The sequence below is a fragment of the Parambassis ranga genome, unplaced genomic scaffold (genome assembly GCF_900634625.1).
Source record: "Parambassis ranga unplaced genomic scaffold, fParRan2.1 scaffold_22_arrow_ctg1, whole genome shotgun sequence".
Classification (NCBI taxonomy): Eukaryota; Metazoa; Chordata; class Actinopteri; family Ambassidae; genus Parambassis; species Parambassis ranga.
Window position 1 is genome coordinate 4,440,168 of NW_021144778.1, and position 14,998 is coordinate 4,455,165.

Sequence of the window (14,998 nt, forward strand, 5' to 3'; positions counted from 1 at the left end):
ATGATACGCTGCTGCTGCATGGCGTTCTCCCTCAACAACAAGAAACCAGGCGAGTGCGAGTGAACTGGATCCAGGCGGATGGCCAGAGCCCGTACTGGTACTACACCCAGACATGTGTCCAGGGAAGAAACATCACCTACTGGATGGAGGAGGTGGTTGAACCGGCCTCTCATCAACAGCAGCGATGTCACAGCCTGCTCCCTAAGCCGGAGGAGTTTTGGGGATTTCTGAACCTGACCTGTAAGGCCAAGGGGGAAACCCGAGCCACAGAACAGAGCACTGGAACGCCCTCCAGCAACAGCACCACACCTGCAGCGGAGAGTCCCGAGGAGCCCGAGCCAGGCAGCCAGAAATCACCTCGCCTTCCGTCATCCTTTCCCCGACAGTTTGAAGACTGCATGGAGCAAAAAGCTTTTAAGCTTGATCCCTGCATGTGGGACTTGGGTCCTATCATATGTCAAGAACAGCACTATTTGGTCCTGAGTCGGCAGGTAGAGGCGAGGGTGACCCAGAGAGGTGAGCCCCCAGATTCGGGGGAAATTCAGATCGAGGGGTGGCTGAACGAGATCTTGCCATGGGTGTGGAAGAAAAAGGTGACCCACCTGAGGGCTTCCAGACCTGTGACCCAGACACCTCATCTGGCTGGGCCTGAGCACATGGAGATGTACGTCCAGAGACTACCTACACCCGAAGAGCTGTGGGCCGCTCCCTCGGGAGATTTTGCCAAAATTGACGAGTGTGTGTTGAAAAAGATGGCGGAGGACCTGAGCGGGAAAGACTACACCAAGGGCGAAGGTACAAGGGCATCTGGCTGGGCCTCACCGCGGTGCGACATCTCGCAGGTCAACGCCTGGTCGGCAGGGTACTGGCAATACAACTGTTCCCGTAACCAGCAACATGGAACCATGAAGGGAGCCCTGGAGCAGTGGCCGCTGTGGTGGATTGAACCAGACAAGTCTCGACCATGGTGGGGGCTACAGGAAGAAGAGGTAAAAGCCTGGGTTGTTCCCTGCTTGTCCCAGACACAGAATTACTGGGTCAAATATCAGTACGTGGCTACAGTCTACTCCACTGGCGTAGGAGTCGCAGAATGGTACAGTTGGACCAATTTCAGGCCAAGTGTAACCCTGTCTCCGAGGCCCTGGAGGATGACTTGTGATCGAGCCAACACCACCTGCACTGTGGAGTTGGCAAGAAGGCCCTGCACCGCACTCAAAGGCTGGGAAGAGACATGTGAATGGTGGTATGGCGGAGACTATGACACCTACCGACAGGGCACCACATGGGTAAGAAGCAACGTCCATCTGTTTAGCAACCTAACCAGAATGAAGAAGGTCGAGGACAGCTGGCAGAGAGGGGCAGGACAGTGGAGGAAAGGCTGCATTAGAGGCCTGTTGGGCTCCATGGTGGAAAGAAGGCGAGTCATTGGGGATATCGTGCCCCCAGTGAACAAAGCAGAGCTCACCCGGCTGGAAGAGCATGCTTTTCGGAAGAGCCTGTGTGAAGGAGGAGAGGTCGTGGGGTTTGAATGGATCGGGCCTAACAGAATGTACAACAATGGGACCTGCGGCGAACCACACGAACACTGGCAGCAATGCAATGGCCATGATTGCACAGTGGCAGAACTGTATGGAAGAACCCTGCTAGAGAGCGTGGCAGAGGTGCCGAAAGAGATCCTAGAAAAGATTGAAGATGGAGCCATGATCCTGTGGGCTGAGGTATGGAGTCTCATTAAAATAACTTTGCCATACATTCTAATTGGCGCAGGAGTAGTGCTACTGGCACCACTCCTGTGGGGACTGATCAAGTCTGGAGTTGAGAAACTTTGCAGAAGGGGGCGGAGAGGAAAGACCGCGCCCCTGACAAGGGAGGAGCTGGAGCTCCTCCTACGAGAGGAGGGATTATCTTCTTTCTAGAAGTGGTTCTGTGAGACTAAGCGGACCCACAAATGGACTTTGACTTCTGAACAAGCAAGGGACTGAACCAAGGTGGTCAGGATGATGACCTCAACCCCCCAAGCAGAGAACTGGACAATGCCAACAACAGCATCCCCCAGCGTGAGTGATGTGATGTGATAGAGTTCCTGGCATTAGAAGCAATTTGGTTTATTCACTGCTGCACGGGTCTCTGGTCCATGAACCAAGGATTCCGGGTCCTCTGCCTGGTGGAAGGAGCAGTTCGTGCCGTGATCGTGAACGTGTTGAGAGGAGAGACAACCTACACCACGTCCTGGTTCGTGGCCTTCCTCCTGGGACGCATCAAGGTAGATAAGTCCAAAAGGGGAGCCACAAGGGCGGTTATCCTGATCATTTGGATAGCCCTGGACCTAGCTTCGTTGTGGTCCCGGGTCCTGTACTGGGTGAATTTGGGCTATGAAGGACTGGTGGTCGTGGGTCTATTGAGCTACATGTATTCACAGGTCAGTAAGCTGAAGAGCAGCAGAGCATCAACCTGGGCTCTCAAGCTTATGCGTCTCTGCATATGGGGATTCGGCTGGGGAGTGCTGAGCATCCTGTGTCTGCTGGGGTACACCACCAATTTGCCCCTGATCGTCTGGTTTATTCTATATGGGAGCCTCTTTCCTCAACCAACCCCTAGGGAATCAGAGAGCGACCCTCCCGGTCAGGAGAGACAAAGGACAGCTAACGACCGACGATGGACGAGGGGCATGGAGCACATCTATGAGGAGGTCCAGTTCTGACTACACCTTGAAAAAGTACCTTGACTTCGAAGGAGGAAGGTCCTCTGCAACTGCTGCATGCAAGCTTTTTGCCGGAAATTAGTTTTGTATAACTCGATGTTACCATATGTGGAAAAGAGGAAGTGGGCGGAGCGCCCCTCCCACCTGGGGAGGGACCAAGCTTGACTATAACTGAGGGAGCACAAGGGGAAGTGGTCAGTGCAGAGGAGAGACACAGCGAGGACGAGAAGAAGATGACGACTGACAACACCAGCGGTACTATGACTGCAGTAACAGCCACTACACCAATGATTATTGGAGTAAGTACTGTCCCTGCTTACATCCACAATTGCTCTGAAACAGAGAAACCTGCTATCCACTTTACCCAATACGACTTTTGGGTATTTGAGGGTACATGGTTGTTATTTTGCTGCACCGGCAACTGGTCTCTGAGGCAACCCCTGCGGTTCATCGCCCTGGGCCTGGGGCTGATCAAAGCTCTGGTCGCGGCTGGAAGCAGAGGTGGAAGACAGATCACTCGATCCTGGTTCCTCATCTACCTGCTGGGACGCACCTACATCGAAGCTACAGATGGAGGCATTTTCCGGGCAGTAGTCCTGTTGGTGTGGATGGTGTTGGATACTGTGATGGCCTTTTCTGAACTCACAGAAGAGTTCAGCCGGGTGATGGAAGGAATGTCCATGATCGCCTTCCTAGCCTACCTGCTCGTCATGACAGTGTACCGGCACGCAAGACCAGGTCATCGCCAACCGTTCAAGGTTGTCGCCGCCGTCCTCTGGATCCAGGGCTGGGTGTTTCTGGGCGTCCTCTACTGGATAGGAGCCGAGGCATCGATCGCTATGGCTGGATGGTTCATGCTGTATCCTACCCTCTTTCCCCGAGTGGAGGCTTCAACTTCTCCAATTGTGCCTACGGTCTACGTGAAGACCCCGTTACCCCCACGAAGACCAGGCTGGCTGAACACCATGGATGGCGGGGATCCAGACGGGGGAACCTCAGCATAAGAAGAAAATCCAGTGCTCCGCCAGCAGAAGAAAGAAGTGAATGAAAAATATATACTTATAATCAAATAACTAATCAGTTTTGTTTAATCTACTTACAGGAGGATGCATGGTGCAGCGGGTGTGGAATCCCTGTCAGCAAAGCAGGATGGCTATGGGATCTTGCTACAGCAATGCAGTGTTCCCGATGCTACATGATAGATCCTCACCCGTATGCAGTCTATGGCGTCCTCCAGGGAGTGAATCACCCATTCAGCCCACAAGTACCAATAACTGTTGCATCAGGGATTGAAGAGCATGGGAGAGTTGTTTGGAACTCATTATGGAATAGTGAAGCAACGTGTACACCCCGACTGATCACCTTGGGGGTTTACGCACCAGCCTACACCAAGCTGTGGGAGTTCCGTGATGGTACACGTCTTCGCACCACTCACAGCCTGGATGGGAGATTTCTCATCACCGGTGCCCGACAGCCACCCTACCATCTACCTGCACCAGGGATACTCCAACCCCCACCTCGGGACGAGTCAGCGGCTGCCGGAGAGGTGGAACATCGCAATGTCGGTGTCCAGACCATGGTCGCTGGGGTCATCACCAAGGAGAGGTGCTGTTGGAAATGTGCCCGGCCAAGGAGAAGGCGTCAAGCCAGTCGGGCTCAAGGCGACACTGCGGCTGATGGGGAAAAGATCGAGATCGTGGAGACGGCTGACGAGGTATCCGAGCAGGAGCGTGACGAGGCGGTCGAGAGGGAGCTGGAGGGGATGGTCGCTGCGGTGGAACAGCAGTTGGCGAGACCACCCTCAGTACCTGCTGCTGAACCAGAGGAGCAGCCACCAAGACCAGCGCCCCCACCATCAACCAACAGCTTATTGGAGCAGCTGAGGGAGATGGGAGAGCTGGCGTGGCCTGGAGCAACCTCCTTTGAGCAGCAGCCCCGCCACCCGACGGAGATGATGGAGACCTCTCGCGAAGAGCCGGTGCCAGATGTGCTGGACCTGGTACCTACCGATTCCCCTTACAGCATGGGGAACCCTGAGTTCTGAAAAGTTGATGGTAAGAAGTAACCTGTGATCTCAAGAAGGGGGTGTCAAGTGGAGTTGAGATCTCAGGGCTAACTTCCCCTTAAAGAAAGCTATGGGCTGAAATATTAACCTAAAGATTGACAGTAATTCATGATGTAATGATTCATAAAATGTTGAAATATCCAATATATAATAATCAAATAAATCTCTAAGATCATCTTTCTGTATACTTAAGGGCATATGAGGACAAATGTGTGTGTGTATAAGTAATGGGCAGAAATTAGTCATGGTCACAAGTCCCAAAGGTCAGGGTGGACCAAGCAGTAGGGCTGGTGAAAAACAGGATGCATCTGGTGGATGATTGCACCATAGTTGCACCAAATGGGGAACTGAAATTTGGGTTGCCATGGCGTACGTGACAAACATGGCCCCGCGGCTCACTCAATCTTACTCAACAAGGATTTTTGAACAGAATTGGACTTTTCCACCCCTCATCATTCAGCCGGCTCATAAGTATTCTAATTTGAATAATTTTCTACAGATTTTGATGTGATTGATGATTTTGATCGGTTTTATTGAGTTTTTGCAATTTTAAATGATTTTGATGATTTTTGGGATTTTTAAGAATTACTCGATTTGAATTTAAGAGCTGTTGCGTTGCTTAAACTGCTGAACCTGCATACAAAATAAATGTTTTAAAATTCAGAATTCTCCTGTTTTCCCTAGTGATAGTACACCACAGTCTCATGGAAGTAAAACTCTAGGTAATGACTTTTTTGACGTGTTCCAACATCTAGCTCTAGCGGTCACACTGGTTTTTAGGAGTCCACCACCATTTATGTCCTTAGGGCTTATTTTCCTAGCCGTTAAACTTTAACCTGGCACGTACCAAGTGCACAGATCCATTAGGGGTAAGCCACCACAACTGACGGGGCCCTCCACCGGTCCCGGCTGCGGGTAAAGCCTCCCTGCGTGGTTGCATCGGTGCGAGGGAGGAAGCAGGGCAGACGTCAGGATTAACGGTGGTTAGAAGCCAGGCGAGTTACCCCGCCCTCAGCTTAAGTAGTGTGTTTTTAGAATTCATGCTAGGGTAATACCCTTCTGACTAAGGCACCGGGACCCCATTTAGACGGAGAGCTGACGATTATTTCCCGGGATCTAACAATACAAGACTATAACATACTATTCAGCCCATTCACCCATGTGAAAATATATACAACATATACAGGTCAAATATTATACAATAAAATTAAACGGCACTGCATAAAGACAGCCTTATCTAGACATGGAGGACAGTGTCAGTCAGTGTTGATCCTAACTGGACAGGCTGATTTCACACAAGTGTGACTGACTTGGAGTTACATTGTTAAAAAGATTTCTTCTCTTCATTGTTCTCCTCTTTTTTTCATTCATTAGAGTGCTAACCATTACACCATGGAACCTCCTCTTTACGCAAACCTGCCTGGAAGAGAACCAGAGACATGTCTTGTCCAGATGGTCTGTCTTTCCAGAGTCTGTCAGTGGTTAAAATGAGTGAGCTGATGTCCAGGTGTAGAACAAAGGAGCTCCTGCTAGCAGTGGTACAGTTTGTACCTACCAGCTTCAAATGAGACAGAAGTGTCCTCTGAGGACTCACACAGCACTACAGTAGATCCTTATTATAGTCATCCATCTTGTCACATGACCTCACAACACACTGAACTGTTAGTGGGATTTGAACCCACACTATCAACAACAAATTTGGAACACCTTTTCCCCTCTCATTGATCCTGACCAATTATTAACTTCTTATTGATTCTTGTTGTCCATTGATTCATTGATCAATCAGTGACATCATCAATGCAGCAAAGCTGAACTTCATGTGGTTCATTAATGCCAGCCTCTTATTGGTTGTTGCTGGTCATTAGATAAAGAATGACAGACCTATAAAAGGCTGGACTTTTCTTGCTGAACCTTCTCTTCCCTCCAGCCAACCCTTCATTCAGGTACTTTTACTGCCATAAGCTGTTGGCAAAGATAGGACCACTGTCCTCTATGGACTAGACTGATACCATCAAGGCCACAGCAACAGTAACTGTAATGTGAGGAACTGGGCCTGCTCATCTGACAAAGATTGCTGAAGGTAAACCTGTTTTATATTTGGAACGATCTTTATATGTCTTTAATGTAGTGCTGACTCTGCGGATGAAGGCCCCAGTCGAGCTGCCTACGGCTCCAACACAAAGATGTGCAGGCAGCGTTGGTGAGGTGGTCACCGCTGCAGAGGACCAGCAGATACATGAGACTGCAAGCAGGTAGGAGACCGGCTACATGTTCTTTTACATGAAAGAGTGGACTGCTGATCGACACACACTGTGAGTGCCACCACGACAAAGATATATTTGGCTGTCTGAAGCCACTCATCCAAGTGCTGCAACCTGAAGCTGAGGCTGGACACCAGTGGCTGCTTGAGCGAGGAACAGGATGTCAGCCAGCTGGAAAAACAAGCACTGGCTGAAGGACTAAACTTTGCCAAATTGCCGGAGCAGATTCCATTGGTGGAACTTATCATGAGGTGGAGTCCTCAACACACAGTAGAAGAGAGATCCCACTAGCAACTACAAGAAACAGATAGTCAGCTACCTACAGACACTGGAGAGGGATCAAATAATCAGCTGCAAGCTCTACTTCCAGCTTTATCCAGGCCTGTATGGACTCCAAGATACACAAAGAAGGAGTCTCCACAGAGCCATCATCAGCAGTACAAACTCAGTCACACAGAATGCGGTTAAGCACTTAGCTGAACTCCTGACACCACACTGCACTCTGTGTTCCATGTGTATCCATTCCTGATAAGGCTCCCGATGAGACAACACCTCGATTCCAATGTTATTATTACTTCTCCCATTATCCAGGTAAAATCACTGACAGCCCAGCTGTGAGGCAGTCCTACAGTGGCATCAATAGAGTGAATGGCATTGTTTTCCCTTATGGTGTAATAGATTACATTTGTACTATAGTTAGTCCCTTCATTTTGACACTCATATCTCTAACACCCTAAACTACATGTTTATGTCTTTATATGTTTTCAATAGATATGCATGAAGTTTATTTTTCGCTTGATTTTTTTTCGTTCTTTCTGCACTAGAGTTTTTATTAGTCATATGACACCACTATAGATGGATATTATGAAAGCCCAGGTTGTCCTGTATATTACTTGATTGTGGATTACAAGATGAATGCTTTATGAGCAATAATACACAAAGAATGCCAGGCCAGGAAAATCCCCCAAAATCCCCTTAGAGGGTTAATGACATCATAAGCTCTGATGTGACTTCATGTTCTGTTCCTGTTGGTGATATCTTCTGTTCCTTATACATCTCAGCCACAGGAAGCTATAAAAACAACAGCTTACACAGGCAGTGTGAAGACACATGGAGAAACTCTGCTGCCCTGTGAAACTGGGTCAGCTCCACTTGGCTTTGATTTCAATACAGAATTTATTAAATTATTACATTATTTCTTGAACACTGTTTTGAATTCTGTGCTTGTGTTCTTCAAAACATCTTGACCTTTATTTTTTGCTGTTTACATGTGAAGCAGGTTGACTTGGATGACTGATGTACTTTTGACAAGTGACACACTGCGACCGTTAATATAGAAGTAAGAGGCGGGGCAAAGGGTTCTGTGCTTGTTCAAGGCCAAAAAGGACAAAGAGTTATTTACTCACTTGCTAATATGTGAAGAGACCTGAGGTTACAAAAGCAGGATATGGTTAAGAATTAAAAGTTAACGCCACTGGAATTTCCAGTTAATACTTGATCACTGTAAAGCCCTCTGGTAGGCTGTGGCCTTAATCTGCTATATAAATAAACGTGACATCAACATGGTGTGAGTGCAGGCTCCAAGACGCTCTTTGGCAACCTTAGGTGTTGTTCATGTACACAAACTGGTACTGAATATAGGCGACTGCAGCTCTAAGGAATACCATAACCCCATGTTAGCAGCATGTGTGTAGGTTAGTAATTCACAGCATGAAGATTTGATCCTTTAAGAGCTCCTTGAACGTCCTGCTGCTGTGTCTCCTCTGGAGTCTGCTGTTGGTAAGTTTGATCAGATGGTGTCTACCCTCTGCTGGAATGAAACAGCTCAGTGCATGTGTCACAAAGAAGTTCAAGCATTTCTTAAGGAGGGCTGTTAGGGTGTGTATATATGTGCTAATGTTGGTACCTGATTTGTTCACGGGGGATGGGCTGTAGCTCAGCTGAACTAAGGATTTGGACCATGAGTGAGACACAACAATATGTAAACGTAATTACATGATCCAACAACTCACCAAGTTCACTTTTTGGAGTGTCATCAAAGGAGAACTGTGCATGTCACACAGTCAAGTGCTGCCACCAAGTGCTGCCACCTGTCAGGTATAGGTATCAGATTGGTGATTACAGTTATTATATTGACATCTATCATTAATTAAATTAATACTAATAATCAGTTATATTAAATTATGGATGATTATAGTATATTGTGTGATTCTATGTTTCTATGCATAGATTCATCCTGTGCTGTTGTTATGTATGTGCTTACAGTATGACAGGAAGCAGCTATACAGGTTATGTTCTATGAATGATGGAGACGGGTGGAGTCAGATCAGTTCTACTTCCTTCCACTCCCTTTCAAGCATATAGTGCAGACTTTATGTACAAGCATGTATCCAGGGTCAGTTCTGCAGGCTTGTTATACTGGCCCTTACACGGTCCTAGAAAAAGTAAATGACTGTGATTACATACATTTTTATCTGCCATGGCATTCACTACCTCAGATTGGTCAACACTCACAACATCTACATGAGCATCAGTGTGACTTGGCTGCTGAGCGGGACCATGAGCGCTTATGCCGGCTTGGTGCTCAGCCAGATGAAGTTTGACTCCCAGCAGCCAACCAGTGGTCTCGTGTGTGAGGCCGTCTCCCTTAAAGAGCGCCTCCCACTCACCACAAAGGAGGACCTGCTGCTGTTTGGACCCCTGTCTGTAATAATGTGTCTTTGCATGCTGGCCATCTGCTACTGCTATGTGTGTGTGTATCAGGCTGCACTCGGCGTGAACACAATGTTGAAGTCCAGCAACCACCGAGCCAGATGCACCATAGGACTCTACCTCTCACTGTTGTTGCTCCAGCTGTCATCAATCATATTTCATATCATCTTTACCAGGACGCTGAAGAGAGAAGCCCTCTGCAGCGTGACCACCTCCATGGTGCTGCCTCTGATAATCATAATTCCCTCGTGTATCAATCCTTTCTTCAACGCCAGGAATCCACAAATCAGTTATCTCCTCTTTTCTGCATCCAGTCAGAGGAGACAGGCTGAAGAAGTGGTAGAGATGGAGGTGATTCAGCAGATTCAGATTCAGAGCAGGAGTCCTATTTATGTGCCTCATTTGTTGAACTTTAAACAGCATATTTATTGGATTTCTCCCTCAGACTTTGCAGGAGCAGGATAAATCTCAAAAATCAGAAATCTGATTTTGATCTGATCTGATCTGAAAGAGTTTAGATTAAGGATTTTGGGGAAAGAAATTGTCTAAATGATCAGAATTTAAAGTCAGAATTCTGAATTGAATCTAAATGAGCTATGAATATATGATTACAAAATAGATTTTTAATTTGTATGAATTTAATCTATTCATATATACTCCATTATTGACTGTTTATCTTACTGTGTCAGGTCCCCATTAAAATGTACCCCCTCTTGTATTATTTGAACCTATTGTGTGCAGAGGCAGCTGAGTGATACTATCACACTGTATTAAAAAAGAACAAAATAATTACAGAGAGCACAAAATGAATTGAGGAAAGACTGCAAGCACCTCAAATAACAAACTCTACATTGAATCTTTGTGGCATGTGTGATACGTCGCTCCATTTGAATGCTTGGTGTTTATTCTAGATATCATTAATATAAGTGTCCGTGCAGTTATCACAAAATAGCTTTTCTGGCACTGTCAGGTTTCTGAGTGCATATCTATCAATCACAGAAGTATATCTGTGGATGCTCTCATTCATCAGGTCAGAGTCATTTCCAAGAGTTTCAATCGAGGCAGCTGGACTCCAGGACTGTTTTTGAAGATGTTTCCCACTCCCTCGAGTGGCTTCTTCAGTTCTGCTACTGCTCTGGTTGGAATCTGAGTTTTATGTGTTCAGGACCTCTGTGGGTGGATCTTGCAGGAGCTACCATGACTAAGATCTCTCAGAAAGTGTGTCTGGGCCCTGTGCAGGACTAGTTGACGGCCCATCGTTAGAGTTTTAAAATTTGAATGGGAGTGAAGTCTGCTAGGCAAAACTGTAGCATATCAATATTTATCTGCCATCAATAATGTATAGGAAAGCATGTATTCTGATTAAATCACAAAACACGCTGTTATAAGTAGGGATGTCCCGATCAGGTTTTTTTGCCCTCGAGTCCGAGTCTGAGTCATTTGATTTTGAGTATCTGCCGATACCGAGTCCCGATCCGATACTTTCTATAAAGGCACTCATTGCGGCAAAACCTGTGTGTGTGTGTGTGTGTGTAGGCCTGTCACGATTTCTAAAGAACATTTAACACTGGAAAGGCCCCCAATCATCAACACTATTATTATTATTATTGTTATTCTTAATGATATTAATATTATTATTATGAGTAGTGGTAGGCCTATTACCACAGCTTATCTGAGCATAGTCAATGGAGTTAAGTCAAACCAACTAGCACGTCATGAGCAACAGAGCCAAACAACACGCACTCTACCTGCTGCTGGGAGTGGGCTCACCTGTGCGCACATGTGTTTGTGTGCGCACGCGTTTGCGTGTGTGTATGCGCATCAGCGAATTTTATAAACGCCACCATGTAGACAGAAACACATAAAATAGCAGAAATGGCACAAGAGGACTGGGCAAGAGGACTAGACTGGGTGGCGCTGCCGCGAGTGCCGCCAGTAAAAAGGCAGAGAACTTCACTCGTACAACGCGGACTCTCTGTGATGGCACGTTATTCATAAGCATGTTTAGTCTCGTGGTGAATTGTGTGGAAGTGTTGAAACGGTGTTGAGCAGCTTCACAGCTCTCTGTGTTGCTGTAACCAGCGTCCAAGCCCTGCAGCGCTGTGACGCACCGTGGCGACGCAGACAGCGAGCTGACAGAGGTCTGCTCAGAACATCACGTAAACGTCACACAATGAGTTACAAAATAAAGAACTACCTGTTGATTTGACACATTTTAAGACAGAATATTAAATCTGACGGCCGGACTTTGTACACTTTACGCTACGACGCACCAAGTGACGCCTTTTGTCATCCAGCCTCTTTGGCAGCGAGAGGGGGAGAGAGGGGAAAACAAACCAGCATGCAAATGTAATTTATCGCGGCCGAAAAACTTAGAGCCCATTTAAAGTTATCGTGCAATTAATTGATTTATTGTTTAGCGACAGGCCTATGTGTGCGTGTGCCGCCACACTGGGAGATTTCACACACGTAGCACATCGAGGTCTCGAACCAGGACCTGTCGCACCAAAAGCAGCTGTCATACCCCTGCACTACAAGACACAGAGCCACCCTGCACAGAAGGCGTTAACTTTGACAGCCCTAAAAAAATATCCGAGTCCTGATCGGGAGGTAATGTCCGATTCCGATCGAGTCTGAAATCACGTAATCGGGCCCGATTTCCGATCATGTGATCGGATCGGGACATCCCTACCAATCAGTATCATCAAAGACAGCTGGACTCAGATGAAGGTGTAGAACCATCTGAAGGATGATCAGAAGAAATGGACGCAGCTGAGTTCAATATATGAGAGTCACAGCAAAGGCTCTGATACTTAGGACCATGTCATATTTCACTTTGTCTTTTTAATACATCTGCAAACATGTCAACAACTCTGTGTGTTTCTGTCAGTATGGGGAGCTGTGTGGACATTAATGAGGAAAAATGAACTTAAATGATTTTAGCAAATGGCTGCACTATAACAAAGTGAAACATTTAAGGGGGTCTGAATACTTCCTGCACCCACTGTACACATAACAAATGAATGTGACTGAAACAACAGCTCTGTGTGTAATATAAATATACAAACTAATGTGATTTGATCAGAACATTTTAAAAGACAGTGATGATCTGTTCTTATTGTCTAAACGGGAACAGTTGAAGCTCAGCTTGCAGCCCCTGTATCTCAGGCTTCTCAGCTTCTCTTCAGATGTTTGGACGTTTCTGCTGGAACCTCTCATTTAATGACTCACATTTAGAACTTCTGACTTTATGTGGAGGAGGGATTGATTTTGGAATGAGGAGGCTGCAGCCTGCGATTCCACCACTAGATGTCAGCATTGCACAGCATTGGTGGTTCAGTTCAGATTGAGAGAATGCAAAGAGTGTGCAAAGCTGTCATCAAAGCAAAAGCTGGCTGCTTGGAAGAATGTCAAACATCAAACATATTCTGCTTGGTTTAACACTTTGTGTTCACTACATCATTCCACATGTGTTCCTTCATAGCTCTGATGTCTTCAGGATGAATCTACAATGTAGAAAGTCATAAAAACAAAGACAAACCACTGAGTGACTTTTGACTGGTACATTGTACATTGTCATCATATGTCCTAACCAGCAGGGGGAGCACTGATCATAAACTCTCTGTCTCACATGTTATTGTCATGTGTTTTTATGGAAGATGATGCTGACTGTTGTTTTCTTGTTTCTCTCTGTAAACAGCTTGTACGACACACTGCTGTCCTACAGGAGCACATTCAGCAGTAGACTGAGACTACCGCGGAGCAGCACAGAACGCCACAGGAGGTCCTTCCTGCCAGTGGCCATCAGACTGTATAACTCCTCTCCTTTCTGTAGGGAGAAGCGCTAGATAATCATGTCAGGCATCACTGTCATTCCCTCCACTTGTCTATATTTATGTTTACTTAGCACCTTACATCTCCATATTTGTATCCATGTATCATATATTGTGCTCATACTGCGTACTGTACTCTTATTTTGGATTATAGTGACACTTATACTCTTATACTCTGTACTTAACTGCATTTAATGTAACATGATACCTCTGGCACAAGAATTTCTTTCGGGATTAATAAAGTTTTATCTTATCTTATCTTATCTTATCTTAAACAGCAGCTTCCCTGAGGGGAAACTCAGCTAATAAATGATGCTGTAACCTCTGATCTGCTGGGTGGGAGTCCACTACATTATCCATCCATCCTCATCCATCCAGCTACACCCTCCCTCCTAAAATGCAGGCTGGAGGATGCGGGCATCGATCCCGCTACCTCTCACATGCTAAGCAAGCACTCTACCATTTGAGCTAATCCCCCTTCTATAAAGGGTCAATTGCAAGTCAATCAGGACTCACTGCACTACATGAAGTGTACTAGTGAAGTATTGGAAGCATCAGACTTTTAATCTGAGGGTCCAGGGTTCAAGTCCCTGTTTGGGCAGAACACTTTGTACTCCCTCTTGCTTGTACTCCCCTTCCCTCTCTGTTAATGTGCTTGGACAGAGCTCTGTGAACAGCCAGCCTCTTTGTGTCTTGCCCTCCTTGTGCAAGGTGTCAATGGTCGTCTTTTGGGCAACTGTCAAGTCAGCAGTCTTCCTGTGGTTGTGCAGCCTACAGACCTAGACTGAGACCATTTAAAGGCCTTTGCAGGTGTTTTGAGTTCATTATCTGGTTAGAGTGGCTCCAGGTGTCTTCAATATTGAACCTTTTCACATATTCTCATTTCCTGACCTACTGAATGTGGGTTTTCCATTAATACCTACAGCTGGACCAATGCACAGACTGTGGACTTCTCCATAGACTGATCTGTGTAGATAGGACACCAGTACTACTGTCCAAACTGTCTTAAGTTGGAATGTTTATGACACCATCAAGTGATGATCCTGTGTCAGGACGTTGACCTTAAAATATGAAACGACGAGGATGGGATTCGAACCCACGCGTGCAGAGCACAATGGATTAGCAGTCCATCGCCTTAACCACTCGGCCACCTCATCTGTCTGATTAACACGTGTTCACGGCTTCGAGCGAAAATACGCTTGAACAAGGTCACAGCTTTTGCCTTAAACATAAGCATCTTGACAAACTTTGACAAACATTGAAGGCCAGTTTTTGGAGTAGTTGTTTGGTTTCTCCATTGTACAGATCAGAGCATGCCTCACTGCACTGGACTGCACATATCCAGGGGTGGACTGCATGTGTCCAGGGGTGGCAGTAACTGATTACAAATACTCAAGTTACTGTAATTAAGTAGTTTTTCTGGGTA

The 14,998-nt window shown here is 46.5% G+C and overlaps 1 non-coding gene across 1 annotated transcript; it reads right to left on the bottom strand.

The window, feature by feature from the left end:
* Nucleotides 1-14,647: 14,647 nt before the first annotated feature.
* trnas-gcu (transfer RNA serine (anticodon GCU)) lies at nt 14,648-14,729 on the bottom strand. The gene has a single exon. It is a non-coding gene; the product is annotated as a tRNA-Ser (tRNA).
* Between the last annotated feature and the right edge of the window lie 269 nt (nt 14,730-14,998).